Source organism: Pristiophorus japonicus, unplaced genomic scaffold (assembly GCF_044704955.1).
Source record: "Pristiophorus japonicus isolate sPriJap1 unplaced genomic scaffold, sPriJap1.hap1 HAP1_SCAFFOLD_42, whole genome shotgun sequence".
Taxonomy (NCBI): domain Eukaryota; kingdom Metazoa; phylum Chordata; class Chondrichthyes; family Pristiophoridae; genus Pristiophorus; species Pristiophorus japonicus.
The window spans coordinates 3,529,641-3,546,966 of record NW_027254090.1 but is presented as its reverse complement, the minus strand read 5'-3'; the positions used below and the strand labels follow the sequence as shown (position 1 = coordinate 3,546,966).

Here is a 17,326-nt window from a genome sequence, read left to right as displayed (position 1 = left end):
GGCAAGCCAAATGTAAATTGAGACACACAGTTTAGCAATTCGGTCATTGCAGCTGAAATCATACTCCTTCTCAAACAATACAGGATGACCAGGGTTTATGAGAAAATCCGTTTTCAAGGGAAAGATTATGAACCGGAACTGACAATCAGCCCATTTAAACAGACACAGAATCATCCGGGACTGCAAGGACATCCCTTTTACCCAGATGCAGAATAACCCTTGACTGACAGCAGTTCCCTTTTAAAAGAATAAAGGGAGATTTCGATCATCCCTGAAGGCAATTGTGCAGTGTGAATCAGGATCACGCGGGGCAGAGAATGTTATTGAAGCCACAGGTGATAGACAGGCAGGAAGGAGGAAGGGACGTAAAACCAGCCCAGTCTGAAATATATAAATATATAATATTTTAAGAAAATAAATGCATTTAAATTGTATTTAAAAAATTGAATTTGAATTGTTTTAAATAAATAAATAATTGATTCATAATATATGTATTTGTTGATTGAACGAAGGCTGTGTGACTAGAATAATTCCATTGGAAATGAGGGATGCAGTCAATTAATACCCAAACACAGTAAGCCCATGGTGGAAGACAAGCCATGAGGGAAGATGTGGGCTACAAGGACGATATTTTAAAATCGCGTGTGTCTTTCTGTTGGATCTGACAGCAGTTGCTTGTGCTGTGAAAGAGGTCAAATGTAATAGAGCCCAGCGCAGGCAGAACAGAAAAAGCATATTTATTTTGGAAGTAAAAATTTAGGATTATATATCAATATACACATGTATATATATACATGTGTAAACAAAGTCAGTCAATCAGTCATGTCTTGTCTTGGTTTGATTTGATTTGAATTTGAAAATAAGGATGGAGAATGTCATCATATCACACAGCCCACACACAAGCCATGCATAAAATCGCTATATTTCAAACTTGTATATTTTCCCTTCTTTCAGATGTGGAATAGCAAAATCCCACAGCAGATTCTTCTACCGTCAGAGAGTCCACGAAAAAGTGTTCAATCAAATCAGTACGGTTTCAAGTTGCATGTAATGAATTTTTCTCACACGACAGTAAGATCACACAGCACGTTTGCACACACACTGGCTTACACAAACACACAAACAAACCAAAATTCCTGCACCCTCCAAAGGCAGTTTTTGAAATTTGGAATGTGAACTCCGGGTCAGACAGCACATCACTTTTAAACAGACACAGAAAGAAGCGAGTCTGATAGCACAACATTTTAAAGAGACAGAGAATGATCTCGGACAGACAGCACATCCCCTTAAAAGGGACACGGAAATAGAATGAATAAAAACAGATAAATATGTAAAATTCGGCAGGTCGTGCAGATTCTGTGGAGGAAGATTCCGGTTTCACGTTCTCGCGGATGATCATTCCGATATTTTAGGAAAAAGTTAAAGATTACAGATTTTTTCAACAAAAATAGCGCCTGGAAAAAATACGCAGCGAGAAAGGTCAAATGGGAACGTCTGTGATACAGTGGAACGCAGGAGTGATTAAATAATACATGGCACAATGGAGAAAGACAAAGTGGGTGGTAATCGGGCAATAACGTAACAAAGGATGGTCCAGAGGAGGTGTTAGTGGGAACAGCAGAATCATTACCAGACAATGGGAGCGGTACTTATCATCCGATACGTTGAACCGAATGTTGAGGTCAGAAGTCGAGTACATGCCTATAATATAAGGTGTCACCGCCTTTTAATCAGACCAGGCAGCTTTGCCAGCCCGGATTGATTTCCTGTCCGCTTTGAATTCGGCAGCCAAGGGTCGAATTCAAAAGGCAGCTTCTCTCATCTTTTCAGCTCTTGAGAAACAGGACGCACTCATGTTCAGGGCAGGGGTGGAGATTGACACTGAATGTATGCTTATCCCAATTGAGGTGAGCTTATGCGTACAGACAGCAAGATATACTGATCAAGTATTGGACGGAACCGAACAAGGGTTTAGGTGATGCAACGAGTCAAAGAGCCGAGTACATCTGAGATATTTTAACTTTACTCAGTTTGGCGGGTTTCACTTTGCTCTGGGATTTGGATGCTAAGGGAACATCGGCGCAAAATCACACGTTTTAACGTGAAATATGTCTGTTTTCTCACATGTCGAGTGGCTGTGAGAACCGGAACTTTGAGTAAAACATGGCGGGGCTCGTCAGGGATTTGGCCCGAGACCTCTCGCATTTCAAATGTGATCATTCCTAAGCGAGAATCATATCCTTTGACCAACGAGCCGCCGACAGTGAAAAGCGCAGCTCTCAGATTCTCACGGTCGTGAGAAAAGATATTAGGCCCATCGTCCCTCAGGGACCTATGCAATTAGTCCCCCTCGCCATTGTCCTGCAACTGTTCTCCTTTTGACGAATATATTATTAATTTGAGACATGACATGAGAAAAGTGCAGCATCGCTCGAAGTGAAAGGGAAATTTGGCGATGACGTTAAATATGAATGTCAAAACTTGGTCAAGTTGTAATCCAACGACGACGAGAATGGGATTCGAACCCATGCGTGCAAATCACAATAGATTAGCAATCCATCGCCTTAAACCCTCGGCCACCTCGTCACTGCTTTAACAATCGTCAGCCATTCAATCTCCTGCTTTTTGTATCCAAACAGAAATAATGTGCAAGAAAGTCCACTTCACATCTTGCTCTGCCCGTGCATGCAGATCGACAATGATGAAAACTTGCCATGAGATTCTTTCAGCAAACAGCCTTCCATTACTTCAGGTGAGTGACTGGAAGAGATGGTTGGTTTCTCGGCAGAATCACAACAAAGAATATAAAATTTCACGCAGCGAGCTAAATTGACCGCGGAAAGACTCGAACCCGCAATCTTCTGATAAATTTGCTGTTGCAATCGAAGTCAGACGCCTTATCCATTAGGCCACACAGCCTCTACCAGCACCGGCGCTTGTGTTGTTCTGTATATTGCGAGCAAATTCGGGGCAACTGCAATATCAAGGAGTGGATTTTGTAAAAGATGAGCATATTTCGAGTGAATGAACAGAAGCACTGCGATCTGGGTGTGCACCGGCGCTGGCAAGCCCAATGTAAATTGGAACACTATAGTTTAACAATTCGGTCATTGCAGCTGAAATCATACTCCTTCTCAAACTATACAGGATGTCCCGGGTTTATGAGAAAAAGAGAAAAATTATGAACCGGAACTGACAACCAGCCCATTTAAACAGACACAGAATGATCCGGGACTGCAAGGACATCCCTTTTACCCAGTTGTAGAATGAGCCTTGACGGACAGCAGTTCCATTTTAAAAGAATAAAGTGAGATTTCTATCATCCCTGAAGGCAAATGTGCAGTGGGGCTCAGGACCCCGCGGGCCAGAGACGGTTATTGAAGCCACAGGAAATCGACTGGCAGGAAGGAGGGAGGGGCGTAAAACCAGCCCACACTGAAACATATATATATTTGACATTTTACGAAAATAAGTACATTTAAATTTTATTTCAAACTCATTGAATTTGATTTGTTTGAAATAAATAAATAATTGAATCGTTAGCTGGATTTCTTTTTTGATAGAACGAAGGCTGTGTGAGCAGAAGAATTTCATTGGAAATGAGGGGTGCAGTCAATAAATATCCAAACACAGTAAGCCCATGGTGGAAGACAAGCCACGATGAAAGATATGGGCTACAAAGGCGATCTTTTAAAGTCGCGTGTGTCTTTCAGCTGGACCTGACAGCAGCTTCTTGTGCGGTTGAAAGAGGTCAAATGTAATAGAGCCAATGTAGTCAGAACAGAAAAAGCACATTTATTGTGAAAGTTAAAAAGTTCAGATTGAATTCATGTATACATATATATATACACATTTATAAACACAGTCTGTCAGTGAGTTATGTCTTGTCTTGTCTTGATTTGATTTGATTTGAATTTCAAAATACGGGTGGAGGATGTCATCATTTAACACAGCCCACACGCAAGCCCTGGCTAAAATCGCTATATTTCTAACTTGTGTATTTTCCCTTCTTTCAGATGTGGAATAGCAAAATCCCACAGCAGATTCTTCTACCGTCAGAAAGTCCACGAAGGAGTGTTCAATCAAATCAGTATGGCTTCAAGTTGCAAGTAATGCATTTTTCTCACATAACATGAATTGCACAATAAGATCGCACACACGCTTGAACACACTCTAGCTTACACAAAGAAAAAAACAAACTAAAATTCCTACACCCTCCAAAGGCAGTTTTTGAAATTTGAAATTTCAAATCAGGGACAGACAGAACATCGCTTTTAAACAGACACAGAATGATGCGGGACTGATAGCACACCATTTTGAACAGATAGAGAATGATGTCGGACAGACAGCACATCCCCTTAAAAGGGACACGGGAACAGAATGAATAAAAACAGATCAATATGTAAAACTCAGCAGGTCGTGCAGATTCTGCGGATGAAGAACCCCGTTTCAGTTCTGTCGGATAATCATTCCTATATTTTAGGAAAAAGTTCAAGAATACAGATTTTTTCAACAAAAATAGCGCCTGGAAAAAAAATACGCAGCGACAAAGATCAAATGGAAACGTCTGTGATACAGTGGAAAGCAGGAGTGATTAAATAATAAACGGCACAATGGAGCAAGGCAAAGTGGGTGGTAATCGGGCAATAACGTAACAAAGGATGGTCCAGAGGAGGTGTTAGTGGGAATAGCAGAACCATTACCAGAGAATGGGAGCGGTGCTTATCACCCGATACGTTGAACCTAATGTTGAGATCAGAAGACAATAACATGCCTACAATATAAGGTGTCACCGCCTTTTAATCAGACCAGGCAGCTTGGACACCCCGGATTGATATCCTCTCCTCTTGGAATTCGGTAGCCAATGGACTAATTCAAAAGCCAGCTTCTCACATCTTGTCAGCTCTAGAGAAACAGGACGCAGTCATATTCAGGCCAGAGGTGGAGATTGACGCTGAATGTATGCTTATCCCCTGTGAGGTGAGCGTATGCGTACAGACAGGAAGACATACTGGTCAAGTATTGTCCGGAACCAAACACGGGTTTTGGTTTTCCAACCAGTCACAGAGCCGAGTACGTCTGTGATACTTTAACTTTACTCAGTTGGGTGAGTTTCACTTTGCTTTGGGTTTTGGACGCTATGCGAACATCCGCGCAAAATCACACGTTTTAACATGAAATATGTCTGTTTTCTCACATGTCGAGTAAAAAATGGCGGGTCTCGTTTGGGATTTGGCCTGAGACCTGTCGCATTTCAAATGTGATCATCTCGAAGCGAGAATCATACGCCTCGACCAACGAGCCGCCACAGTGAAGAAGGTAGCTCTCAGATTCTGACTGTTATGAGAAAAGATATTAGGCCCCTCGTGCTTGTGCTGTCCCTCAGAGACCTATCTAATTAGTCCACCTCCCCATCGTCCTGCAAATGTTATCCTTTTGACGAATTTATTATTAATTTGAGACATGAGATGAGCAAATACAGCATCCTTTTCAGTAAATGGGGAATTTGATGATGAGGATAAATGTGAATGACAATAGGAGCAGGGGTGGGTCAAATCTGTAATACAACACCGAGGAGGATGGGATTCGAAAAAATCCTTGTCAGAGTACAGTGGAGTTGCAGTACACCGCTTTAACCTCTCGGCCATTTCATCTCTCATTCAGCACAGCCTCAGCCGTTCAATCTCCTGCTTTTTGTATCCAAACATAAATAATATGCAAGAAAGTCCACTTCAAAGCTTGCTCTGCCCGTGCATGCTGATCGACAATGATGAAAACGTGCCATTGGATTGTTAAAGCAAGCAGCCTTCCTTCACTTCAGCTGAGTGACTGGAAGTGATGGTTGGTGTTTTGGCAGAATCACAACAAAGACTATAAAATTTCTGGCAACCAGCTAATTGACCGAGGCAGGATTCGAAACCGAAATCTTCTGATAACTTCGTGCTTATAACCGAAGTCAGACGCCTTAAGCATTAGGCCAAGCGACCTCTGCCATCAGCGTCTATTGTGTTGTTGGGTATATTGGGAGCAAATTCGGGGCAACTGCATTATCAAGGAGTGGATTTAGGAAAAGATGAGCATATTTCGAGTAAATGAACAGATGCCCTGCGACCTGGATGTGCACCGGCGCAGGCAACCCCAATGTAAGTGGGAACGCAACAGTTTAACAATTCGGTCATTGCAGCTGAAATCATACTCCTTCTCAAACTATACAGGATGACCCGGGTTTATGAGACAATCCGTTTTAAAGGGAAAGATTATGAACCGGAACTGACAACCAGCCCGTTTAAACAGACAAAGAATGATCCGGGACTGCAAGGACATCCCTTTTAACCAGATGGAGAATAAACCTTGACTGACAGCAGTTCCCTTTTAAACGAATAAAGTGAGATTTCTATCATCCCTGAAAGCAATTGTGCAGTGGGGCTCAGGACCACGCGGGGCAGAGACTGTTATTGAAGCCACAGGTGATAAACAGGCTGGAAGGAGGGAGGGACGTAAAACCAGCCCAGACTGAAAGCCAATTTTTAAATATAGATATATTTAATATTTTAAGAAAATAAATACATTTAATTTTTTTTTTGAATTGAATTTGATTTGTTTTAAATAAATAAATAATTGATTCATAATCCATATATTTGTGATTGAACGAAGGCTGTGTGATTGGAAGAATTCCATTGGAAATGAGGAGCTGCAGTCAATAAATACCCAAACACAGGAAGCCCATGGTGAAAGACAAGACACGAGGGAAACTGTGGGCTACAAAGGCGATCTTTTAAAGTCGCGTGTGTCTTTCTGCTGGATCTGACAGCAGCTGCTTGTGCTGTGAAATACGTCAAATGTAATAGAGCCCCGTGCAGGCAGAACAGAAAAAGTACATTTATTTTGGAAGTTAAAACGTTGGGATTGGATATAAATATACATATATATATATATATATATATATATATATACAAAGTCAGTCAGCCAGTCATGTCTTGTCTTGTCTTGTCTCGTCTTGTCTTGATTTTATTTGATTTGATTAGAATTTGAAAATAAGGGTGGAGGATGTCATCACATAACACAGCCCACACGCAAGCCCTCGATAAAATCGCTATATTTCTAACTTGTGTATTTTCCCTTCTTTCAGATGTGGAATAGCAAAATCCCACAGCAGATTCTTCTACCGTCCGAGAGTCCAGGAAAGAGTGTTCAATCAAATCAGTACGGTTTCAAGCTGCATGTAATGCATTTTTCTCACATAACAGTAAGATCACACAGCACGTTTGCACACACACTGGCTTACACAAACACACAAACAAACTAAAATTCCTGCACCCTCTCAAGGCAGGTTTTGAAATTTGAAATTTGAACTCCGGGACAGACAGCACATCGCATTTAAACAGTCACAGAATGATGCAGAGCTGATAGCACACCATTTTAAATAGACAGAGAATGATCCCAGACAGACAGCACATCCCCTTAAAAGAGACACGAAAACAGGATGAATAAAAACAGATAAATATATAAAACACAGCAGGTCGTGAAGATTCTGTGGATGAAGAACCCGGTTTCACGTTCTGTCGGATAATCATTCCGATATTTTAGGAAAAAGTTCAAGATTACAGATTTTTCAACAAAAATAGCGCCTGGAAATAATACGCAGCGAGAAAGGTCAAATGGGAACGTCTGTGATACAGTGGAACCCAGCAGTGATTAAATAATACATGGCACAATGGAGAAAGGCAAAGTGGGTGGTAATCGGGCAAGAACGTATCAAAGGATGGTCCAGAGGAGGTGTTAGTGGGAATAGCAGAACCATTACCAGAGAATGGGAGTGGTGCTTATCACCCGATACGTTGAAACTAATGTTGAGGCCAGAAGACGAGAACATGCCTACAATATAAGGTTTCAACGCCTTTTAATCAGACCAGGCAGCTTGGCCACCCCGGATTGATTTGCTGTCCGCTTTGAATTCGGCAGCCAAGGGACTAATTCAAAAGCTAGCTTCTCTCATCTTTTCAGCTCTAGAGAAACAAGACGCACTCATATTCAGGGCAGTGGTGGAGATTGACGCTGAATGTATGCTTATCCCAATTGAGGTGAGCTGATGCGCACAGACAGGAAGATATACTGATCAATTATTGGCCGGAACTAAACACGGGTTCAGGTTATCCAACGAGTCACAGAGCCGAGTACCTCTGAGATACTTTAACTTTACTCAGTTGTGTGAGTTTCACTTTGCTCTGGGATTTGGATGCTGTGCGAACAATCGCCGCAAAATCACACGTTTTAAAGTGAAATATGTCTGTTTTCTCACATGGCAAGTGGCTGTGAGGAGCGGAACTTTGAAAAAAAAATGGCGGGGCTCGTTCAGGATTTGGCCCGAGACCTGTCGCATTTCAAATGTGATCATTCCTAAGCGAGAATCATACCCCGAGACCAACGAGCCGCCGACAGTGAAGAGTGCAGCTTTCAGATTCTGACGGTAGTGAGAAAAGATGTTAGGTCCATCATGCTTGTGCTGTCACTCAGAGACCGATCGAATTAGTCCCGCTCTCCGCAGTCCTACAAATGTTATGCATTTTAGGAATATATTATTAATTTGAGACATGACATAATCAAAGTGCAGCATCCTTGTCAGTGAAAGGGAAATTCGGCGATGAGGTTAATGTGATTGACAAATTGACCATATGAGTCAAAGCTGAGCACAAATACGATGAGGATGAGATTCGAACCACTGCGTGCAGAACAAAATTGATTAGTTGTCCATCGCCTTAACTTCTCGGCCACCTCGTCTCTAATTCAACCAAGCGTCAGCCTTTCAATCTCCTGCTTTTTGTAACCCAACAGAAACAATGTGCAAGAATGTCCACTTTACAGCTTGCTCTGCCCGTGCATGCAGATCGACAATGATGAAAACTTGACATTAGATTCTTAACGCAAACAGCCTTCCTTTACTTCAGATGAGTGACTCGAAGAGACGGTTGTTTTTTCGGCAGAATCGCAACAAATATAAAATTTCACGCAGCGAGTTCATTGCCGCGGCAAGATACGAATCTGCAATGTTTTGATAAGTTCGCGGTTATAATCGAAGTCAGACGCCGTATCGATTAGACCACGCGGCCGCTGCCATCAGCTTACAATGTGTTGTTGTGTATATTGCGAGCAAAATCAAGGAGTGGATTTAGGAAAAGATGAGCATATTTCGAGTAAATGAACAGATGCACTGCGATCTGGGTGCGCACCGGCGCAGGCAACCCCAATGTAAATTGGAAAACAGCAGTTTAACAATTCGGTAATTGCAGCTAAAATCATACTCCTTCTCAAACAATACAGGATGACCCGGGTTTATGAGTAAATCCGTTTTAAAGAGAAAGATTATGAACCGGAACTGAAAACCAGCCCTTTTAAACAGATACAGAATGATCGGGGACTGCAAGGACATCCCTTTTACCCAGATGCAGAATGACCCTTGACTGACCGCAGTTCCCTTTTAAATGAATGAAGTGAGATTTCTATCATCCCTGAAGGCAACTGCGCTGTGGAGCTCAGGACCACGCGGGACAGAGACGGTTTATGAAGTCACAGGTGATAGACAGGCAGGAAGGAGGGAGGGACGTAAAACCAGCCCAGACTGACAGCCAATTTACGAATATATATATAATAAACAACTTAAGAAAATAAATACATTTAATTTTTAATTAAAAAAAATTGAATTTGATTTGTTTTAAATAAATAAATAATTGATTCATAATCTCAATATTTTTTGATTGAACGAAGGCTGTGTGACTGGAAGAATTTCCTTTGGAAATGAGGGGGTGCCTCTTATCAACAAAGGCAGACATTGATGTGGAGATTCAGCATCGCCACCAGTGATCCAGTGCAGCCTTCGGCCGCCTGCGAAAAAGACTGTTTGAAGACCAGGCCCTCAAATCTACTACCAAACTCATGGTCTACAGGGCTGTAATAATACCCGCCCTCCTGTATGGGTCTGAGGCATGGACGACGTGCAGAAGGCACCTCAGGTCGCTGGAGATATATCACCAACGATGTCTCCGCAAGATCCTGCAAATCTCCTGGGAGGACAGGCGCATCAACATCAGTGTCATCGACCAGGATAACATCCCAGTATTGAAGCACTAACCACACTCGAGCAGCTTCGCTGGGAAGGCCACATATACGCACGCCAGATGTGAGACTCACTGAGCAATGCTTTATGCGGAGCTTCTTCATGGTAAACGAGCCAAAGGAGGACAGCGTAAACGTTATAAGGACACCCTCAAAGCCTCGCTGGTAAAGTGCGACATCACCACTGACAGCTGTGAGACCCTGGCCGCAGATCGCCCGAGGTGGAGAAAATCCATCAGGGAGGGCTTTGAGCTCTTTGAGGCTCGATGCAAGGAGCATGAAGAGCCCAGGCGCACGCAGCAGAAGGAGCGTGCGGCAAACCAGCCCTACCGACCCCTTCCCCTGACGAAAGTCTGTCCCACCTGTGAAAGGGTCTGTAGCTTTCGTATCGGACTGCTCAGCCATCAAAGAATTCACTTTGGGAGTGGAAGCAATCCTCCATAGGACCCCTGGACCTGATAGCTTATATCCTGTGGATACAACCAATGCATCCATAGGACATAAGCCATCAGGTCCAGGGGACTTGTCCGCCTTTAGTCCCATTATTTTACCTCATACTGCTTCATTAGTGATAATGATAGTATTAAGTTCCTCCCTCCATATTGCCCTTGGATTATCCACTATTGGGATGTTTTTACTGACTTCTACCGTGAGAACTGAAACAAAATATTTGTTCAAAGTCTCTGCCATTTCCCTGTTCTCGATTATTAATTGCCCAGTCTCATCCTCCAGGAGACGAACATTTACTTTAGCCACACTTTTCCTTTTTACATACCTGTAGAAACTCTTACTATCTGTTTTTATATTTCGTTCAAGTTAACATTCATAATCTGCCCTCTTTTAATCATATTTTTAGTCGTTCTTTGCTGGATTGTAAAAATGTCCCAATCCTCTGGACTCGCACGAGTGGATGATTGGCTGAGCGTGACGGAACAGGTGGCCTAAAATTTGCTGCAAAATAATTCAGAACACTTGCACCTCAAATGACCTCCAAACAGAGCGGATTACGTGCCAATGCCTACAGCTACTGATTCATTGTGAACAGGGCTCGAACTTACTCAGAAGCAATTCGATTACATTCCTAATCGAATGTTTTAACCACCCAGCCAAGGCAGCTAGCAGGTCGCATTTTTTAAAACACACACTGAATGAAGCAGCACTGAGAGCGCAACCCTTTTAAACAGATAAAGACTTATCCTAGACTGACAGTGCAACAACTTGATGTCGCTGTATTACAAATAGAAAGCGGGAATGGATGAATCGATTTCGGCGGGAATTAAATGATGTACTCCCTGCTTGTCTCAGCTAATCAGCTTGTTGGTCAAGGGGTATGATTGTCAATTATATAGGGAAAATAATGGAACCCTTACTAATGGAGAAAATAGAAGAACATCTAGAAAGCAAAAGTATAAAAATGAATAATCAGCATGGATTTCAACAGGGAAAGTCCTGTGGACCAAACTCATAATTTTTGATGAGGTTATAGAGAGGGTAGACATTGAACATGCAATAAGTGTAATGCATCTAGATTTCAAAAGACCCTCGCTATGAAACCCAATAATAGGCTGCTAAGCAGCGTCAGGGTATAAGCAGCAGAATGCATAGCGAGCTATCTTCAACACTGAAATCAAGATTGGAGATAAAAGGCAGATATTCATATTGGCAGAAGATGGGTAGTGGTGTTCCAAAAGGATCAATGCCGGAACCACTATTGTTCATAATTTATATTAACGATTTAGAATTTGGAACTAAAAACAGAATTTCCAAATTTGGCAATGATACCAAATTGGCGGAAATTTATACTGAGGAGGACTGCAACAAATTAAGGACAACATTAATAAACAAGCAGAATGGGCATATAATTTTCAAATAAGTTCCACACACATACATGTGAGGTATTACATTTTGGTGGGAAGAATATTGAGGTCACTTATTACTTGGCGCAAACGACTCTAGGTGTGGTAGAGGAACAATAGGATCTCTGAGTACAATTACACAAATCACAAAAATTGTGACAGAGTTTAGCAAGGAAAGATAAAGGTAACTAAGCAGTGGAGGTTATTTCTAGTGGTATAGAATTGCAAAATAGGAAGGTTATGCTAAACCTGTATTGAACCACGATTGGACCACAATTAGAGTACTACATGCAGTTCTGGTCATCCTATTATAAAGGTGATATAGAGGCACTTGGGAAGTTGCAGAGAAGAATTACACGGATGCTACCAGAAATGGGAGGTTATTCATAAGTGGAAATAATAAACAAGCTGGGTCTCTTTTGTCTTGAAGATTGATCTATAGGGGTGACCTAATAGATTTATATAACATTATGAAAGATTTTGATAGAGTGTTTACAGAGAGAATGTTTTCACATGTGGGGAAGAGCATAACTGGAGGCCACCAATATAATATTGTCATCAAGAAATCCAGGAATCAAATAGAGAATTTAGAAGCAACTTCTTTCTGGAAAGAGTAATGAGAATGTGGAACTGAAAAGCGTAAGAGTGGTTCAAGCGACTAGTATAGATACATTTAAGGAGAGGCTATACAAGAAAATGAGGTAGAAAAGAATAGATGCCTATGCTGATAGATTTCAATCAAGAAAGACTCCAGAATATTCGAGTGGAACATAAACGCTAGCATGGTCAGAATAGTCAGAATGGCAGTATACGCTATGCTGTCCGCTGTAAGCCTATTTAATTCAGTTATCTGCAGGATTATGCATTGGATTCAATGATAAGCTCTCTGAGTATAGGTAGGCGTGTCTGGGTCACTGTAAGAGCTTTCTGTTTCTGTGTAATAGTTTCTGGGTCTCTTTAAGTGCTGTCTGGGTCCGTGTTGCAGTTGCCTGTATCAGCTTATGAGCTGACTGTGTCTGTTTAAGTGTTGTCCAGGTTTGTGCAGGAGGGTCGGGGTTTGTGTTGCAGCTCCATGTGTCAGGTTTGGAGCTGACTGGGTCTGTGCAAGCGTTGTTTCTGTTTGTGCCAGAGAGTCTGCGTCTGTGTTGGAGTGTGTCTGTCTGAGGTTGATCTCCCTCGGTCAGTGTGGTTCTGCATTGAGCTTTTTGATTCAGTACCGGTGCTCTCTTGATCTTTAAATGAGGTGTCTGCATCTCCGAAGCGAGCTGTGTAGCTCGGTAACGAGCAGTCTGGTCCTTTCTCGGAACAGTCTGCGCCAGTGTAAGAACTGATTATATTTGTGTAGGAGCTCTTGGATCTGTGTTGGTGATGCCTTGGCCAGGGTAGAGCTGTCTATGTCTATGTAAGAGGGAATTAATCTGTCTCGGAGATCCCTATGTCTCTGAAAGTAGTTGTATGGGTCTGTGTATTAAAGTTTGTGCCTGTGCTGTTAATCCCTGCTTCAGTGTAGCACCTGCCTGGTTCTGCACAGGAGCTGCCTGCTTTCGCGAAGGAAATGTCAGTGTCTCTGTCGAAGCTCTCTGGAAATGTGTTGGTGTTGTCTGCGGCTGATGAGGACATGTTTGCTCCTGTGTCGGTGATGCGGGGTCTCTGAAAGGAACTGTCTGAGTCTGTACACAAGTATTTTGATGCTGTGTATGCGATTTGCCTTTCTGCACATGAGTGGATGGATCTGTGCAGTAATGTCTGACTCGGTGTAGGATCAGTACTCCTCTGTACGGGAGCTGCCTGGGTCTGTTTAGCCGCTGTCTGGGTCGGTGCAGGAAAAGTCTGGATCTGTGAAGGTAGATTGTGGGACTGTGTCGGAAGATTGTGAATCTGTGAATGTAGAGTCTGGGACTGTGAAAGAGCCGTCTGAATATGTGTTGCAGCTGTCTGGCTCTGTGAAAGAATAGTCTGGGGCTGTGAAAGTAAATAGAAATCTAGAAATCCACAGCGCTGAAGGAGGCCACTTCGGCCCATAGTATACATGCCAGCCGACGAAGAGCCACAAGGCCCTTTGATCAACAACCCTGAAGGCTATATATGAACCTGTGAAGTATGGCAATGGCGGAAAGATAAAGAACGCCCAACCCAATAAGCCCGCCCCACACAACTTCTACACCCCTTGCACCGAAAAATTATACACACCACCCCAACCCGAGCCATGCGAAGGCATGGGAGAAGCAAAAATGCAGAAAAAAAAACAGGCTAATTGTGGGAAAAAAATGTGTTAAAATTCCTCTCCATCTACGCGATCAAAATTAGTCCAAGAGATCAACTTGGTCGTATTGGAATCCCTGCAGTACTTACCATCGTATCTACGTCAGTCAACAAAAGGTTATCCAACCTAATCCCACTTACCAGCTCTCGGTCCGTAACTCTGCTGGTGACAGCAGGGACATTGGTTGGTTAGGCCGCTGCTGGAGTATTGTATGCAGTTCTGTTCACCACATTTAAAAAAAAAAGATGTGATTGCGCTGGAAAGGGTACTGAGCAGATTTATAAAAAAAGTTGTCTGGACTGGAGAATTTTGATGATGAGGAAAGATTGGAAATGCTGAGTCTGTTTTCTTTGGAACAGAGGAGGCTGAGTGAAGACTATATTGAGGTGCATAACTTTATGAGGGCCCTAGATAGAGTTGGTAGGAAGGTCCTGTTTCCCTTTGCAGAGTGGTCAACAACCAGGGGGAATCGATTTAAACTAATTTCGGGGTGGACCAATTCCCCTATCTCGGGCGCCTCCTATCAACAAGAGCAGGCATTGATGACGAGATCCAACACCGCCTCCAGTGTGCCAGTGCAGCCTTCGGCCGCCTGAGGAAAAGAGTGTTTGAAGATGAGTCCCTCAAAACTTTCACCAAGCTCGTGGTCTACAAGGCTGTAGTAATACACGCCCTCCTGTAAGGCTCAGGGACGTGGACTATGTACAGAAAACACCTCATGTCGCTGGAGAAATGCCACCAGCGATGTCTCCTCAAGATCCTGCAAATCCCCTGCCAGGACAGATGCGCAAACATTCGCGTCCTGGTCCAGGACATCATCCCAGCATTGCACCACTTACCACACTTGGTCAGCTCCGCTGGGCAGGCCATATGCCACACACGAGACTGCCAGAGCAAGCGCTCTTCTCGGAACTCGTCCACGGCAAGTGAGCCAAAGGCAGACAGAGGAAACGTAACAAAGAGACCCTCAAAGCCTCCCTGATAAAGTGTGCCATCCCCACTGTGACCTGGGAGTCCTTGGCCATAGATCGCCGAAGTGAAGGAAGTGCATGGGGTTGTGTGCTGAGCTCATCGAGTATCGTCGCCGAGAGCATGGAGAAATCAGGTGCAGGCAGCGGAAGGAGCTGCGGCAAACCAGGCTCCCTGCCAATCCTTTCCCTCAACGACAGTCTGTCTGACCTGTGGCAGAGACTGTGGTTCCCGTATTGAACTGTACAGCCATCTAAGAACACATGCGAAGAGTGGAAGCAAGTCTTCCTCGATTCCGAGGGACTGTCTATGATGATGATTTAGGGGGAGAGTTAGAGGAGCTGTGAGGATAAATGTCTTTACCCAGGGCGTCATGGTAGTCGCGAACTCAAAGCCTCAATGCGGCAGAAATCCTCACACATTTTAAAAATACTTGGATGCCACTTAAATTGCTTTAACCCATAGGACGCACTTAGAGCTGGGAAGTGGGAATTAGGCAGGAAAGCTCTTGATCGGCCTCCTCGGGCACTATTGGCTGAAATGGCCTCCTTCCAGGCTGTACATTTTTGCTTTTCCTACACTACAAAGTGATCACATTTTAAAAGTAATTAATTTGCTCTGAACTGCTTTGGGAAGTGCTGAGGTGAAAGTCGCTATCGGAATGCTATCATTTTAATGTAAAAGTGCCATAAGAAAGTATATAGCATGAAGACCAGTTGCCTCACTCGGTTACCGCTTGGTGTTACTAACGTCAAATTGGCGAGTTCGAACCCATTACGGGCCATTTATTTTATTTTTGGTGGTGCGGTTGGGCTGCAAGTATTTTAGAGCACCTTAAACATTCAGGGACGAAACTCACACCAAACCTGTAATACTTTGAAGCAATGCTGCAAAACATTAGTTCTGCCGAGAGCTGGTGGCCCTGAGGAGTGTTTCCAGCATTAAATGAACAATTCCATATCCTCCGGGGATTTGTGACTTCTCGTATTTCAATCAGTGAAAGGCTCACTGCCGCTGATTGGTTTGTAGTGCACAGTATGGAACTGATCTAAATACAATTCCACTGCGTAATCCCTCATTATAAGAACATAAGAATTAGGAACAGCAGTAGGCCATCTAGCCCCTCGAGCCTGATCCGCCACTCAACAAGATCATGGCTGATCTGGCAGTGCACTCAGCTCTTCTGACCCGCCCGCTCCCCGGAACCCTTAATTCCTTTATTGGTTAAAAATGTATCTATCTGTGATTTGAATACATTCAATGAGCTAGCCTCAACTGCTTCCTTGGGCAGAGAATTCCACAGATTCACAACTCTCTGGGAGAGGAAATTCCTTCTCAACTCGGTTTAAAATTGGCTCCACCATATTTTGAGGCTGTGCCCCCTAGTTCTAGTCACCCAACCAGTGGAAACAACCTCTCTGCCTCTATCTTGTCTATCCGTTTCATTATTTTAAACGTTGCTTTCAGATCACCCATCATCCTTCTGAACTCCAACGAGTAAAGATAGAAACATAGAAAATAGGTGCAGGAGTAGGCCATTCGGCCCTTCTAGCCAGCACCGCCAATCAATGAGTTCATGGCTGAACATTCAACTTCAGTACCCCATTCCTGGTTTCTCGCCATACCCCTTGATCCCCCTAGTAGTAAGGACCTCATCTAACTCCTTTTTGAATATATTTAGTGAATTGGCCTCAACAACTTTCTGTGGTAGAGAATTCCACAGGTTCACCACTCTCTGGGTGAAGAAGTTCCTCCGCATCTCGGTCCTAAATGGCTTACCCCTTATCCTTAGACTGTGACCTCTGGTTCTGGACTTCCCCAACATTGGGAACATTCTTCCTGCATCTAACCTGTCTAACCCCGTCAGAATTTTAATTGTTTCTATGTTTCAACAATAGCCTGTACAGTTGCAGCAGGACCTCCCTGTTTTATACTCCATCCCTCTCGCAATGAATGCCAACATTCCATTTGCCTTCCTGATGACTTGCTGCACCTGCAAACTAACATTTTGGGATTCATGCACAAGGACCCCCAGGTCCCTCTGCATGTTGTAATTTCTCCCCATTCAAATAACCTTCATTTTTAAGTTTTTTTCCCCAAGGTGGATGACCTCACATTTTCCGACATT

General features: G+C 43.3%; 1 non-coding gene across 1 annotated transcript; it reads right to left on the bottom strand.

The window, feature by feature from the left end:
- Positions 1-2,504: 2,504 nt before the first annotated feature.
- On the bottom strand, positions 2,505-2,586 carry trnas-gcu (transfer RNA serine (anticodon GCU)). Its single transcript has one exon. It is a non-coding gene; the product is annotated as a tRNA-Ser (tRNA).
- Positions 2,587-17,326: the final 14,740 nt, after the last annotated feature.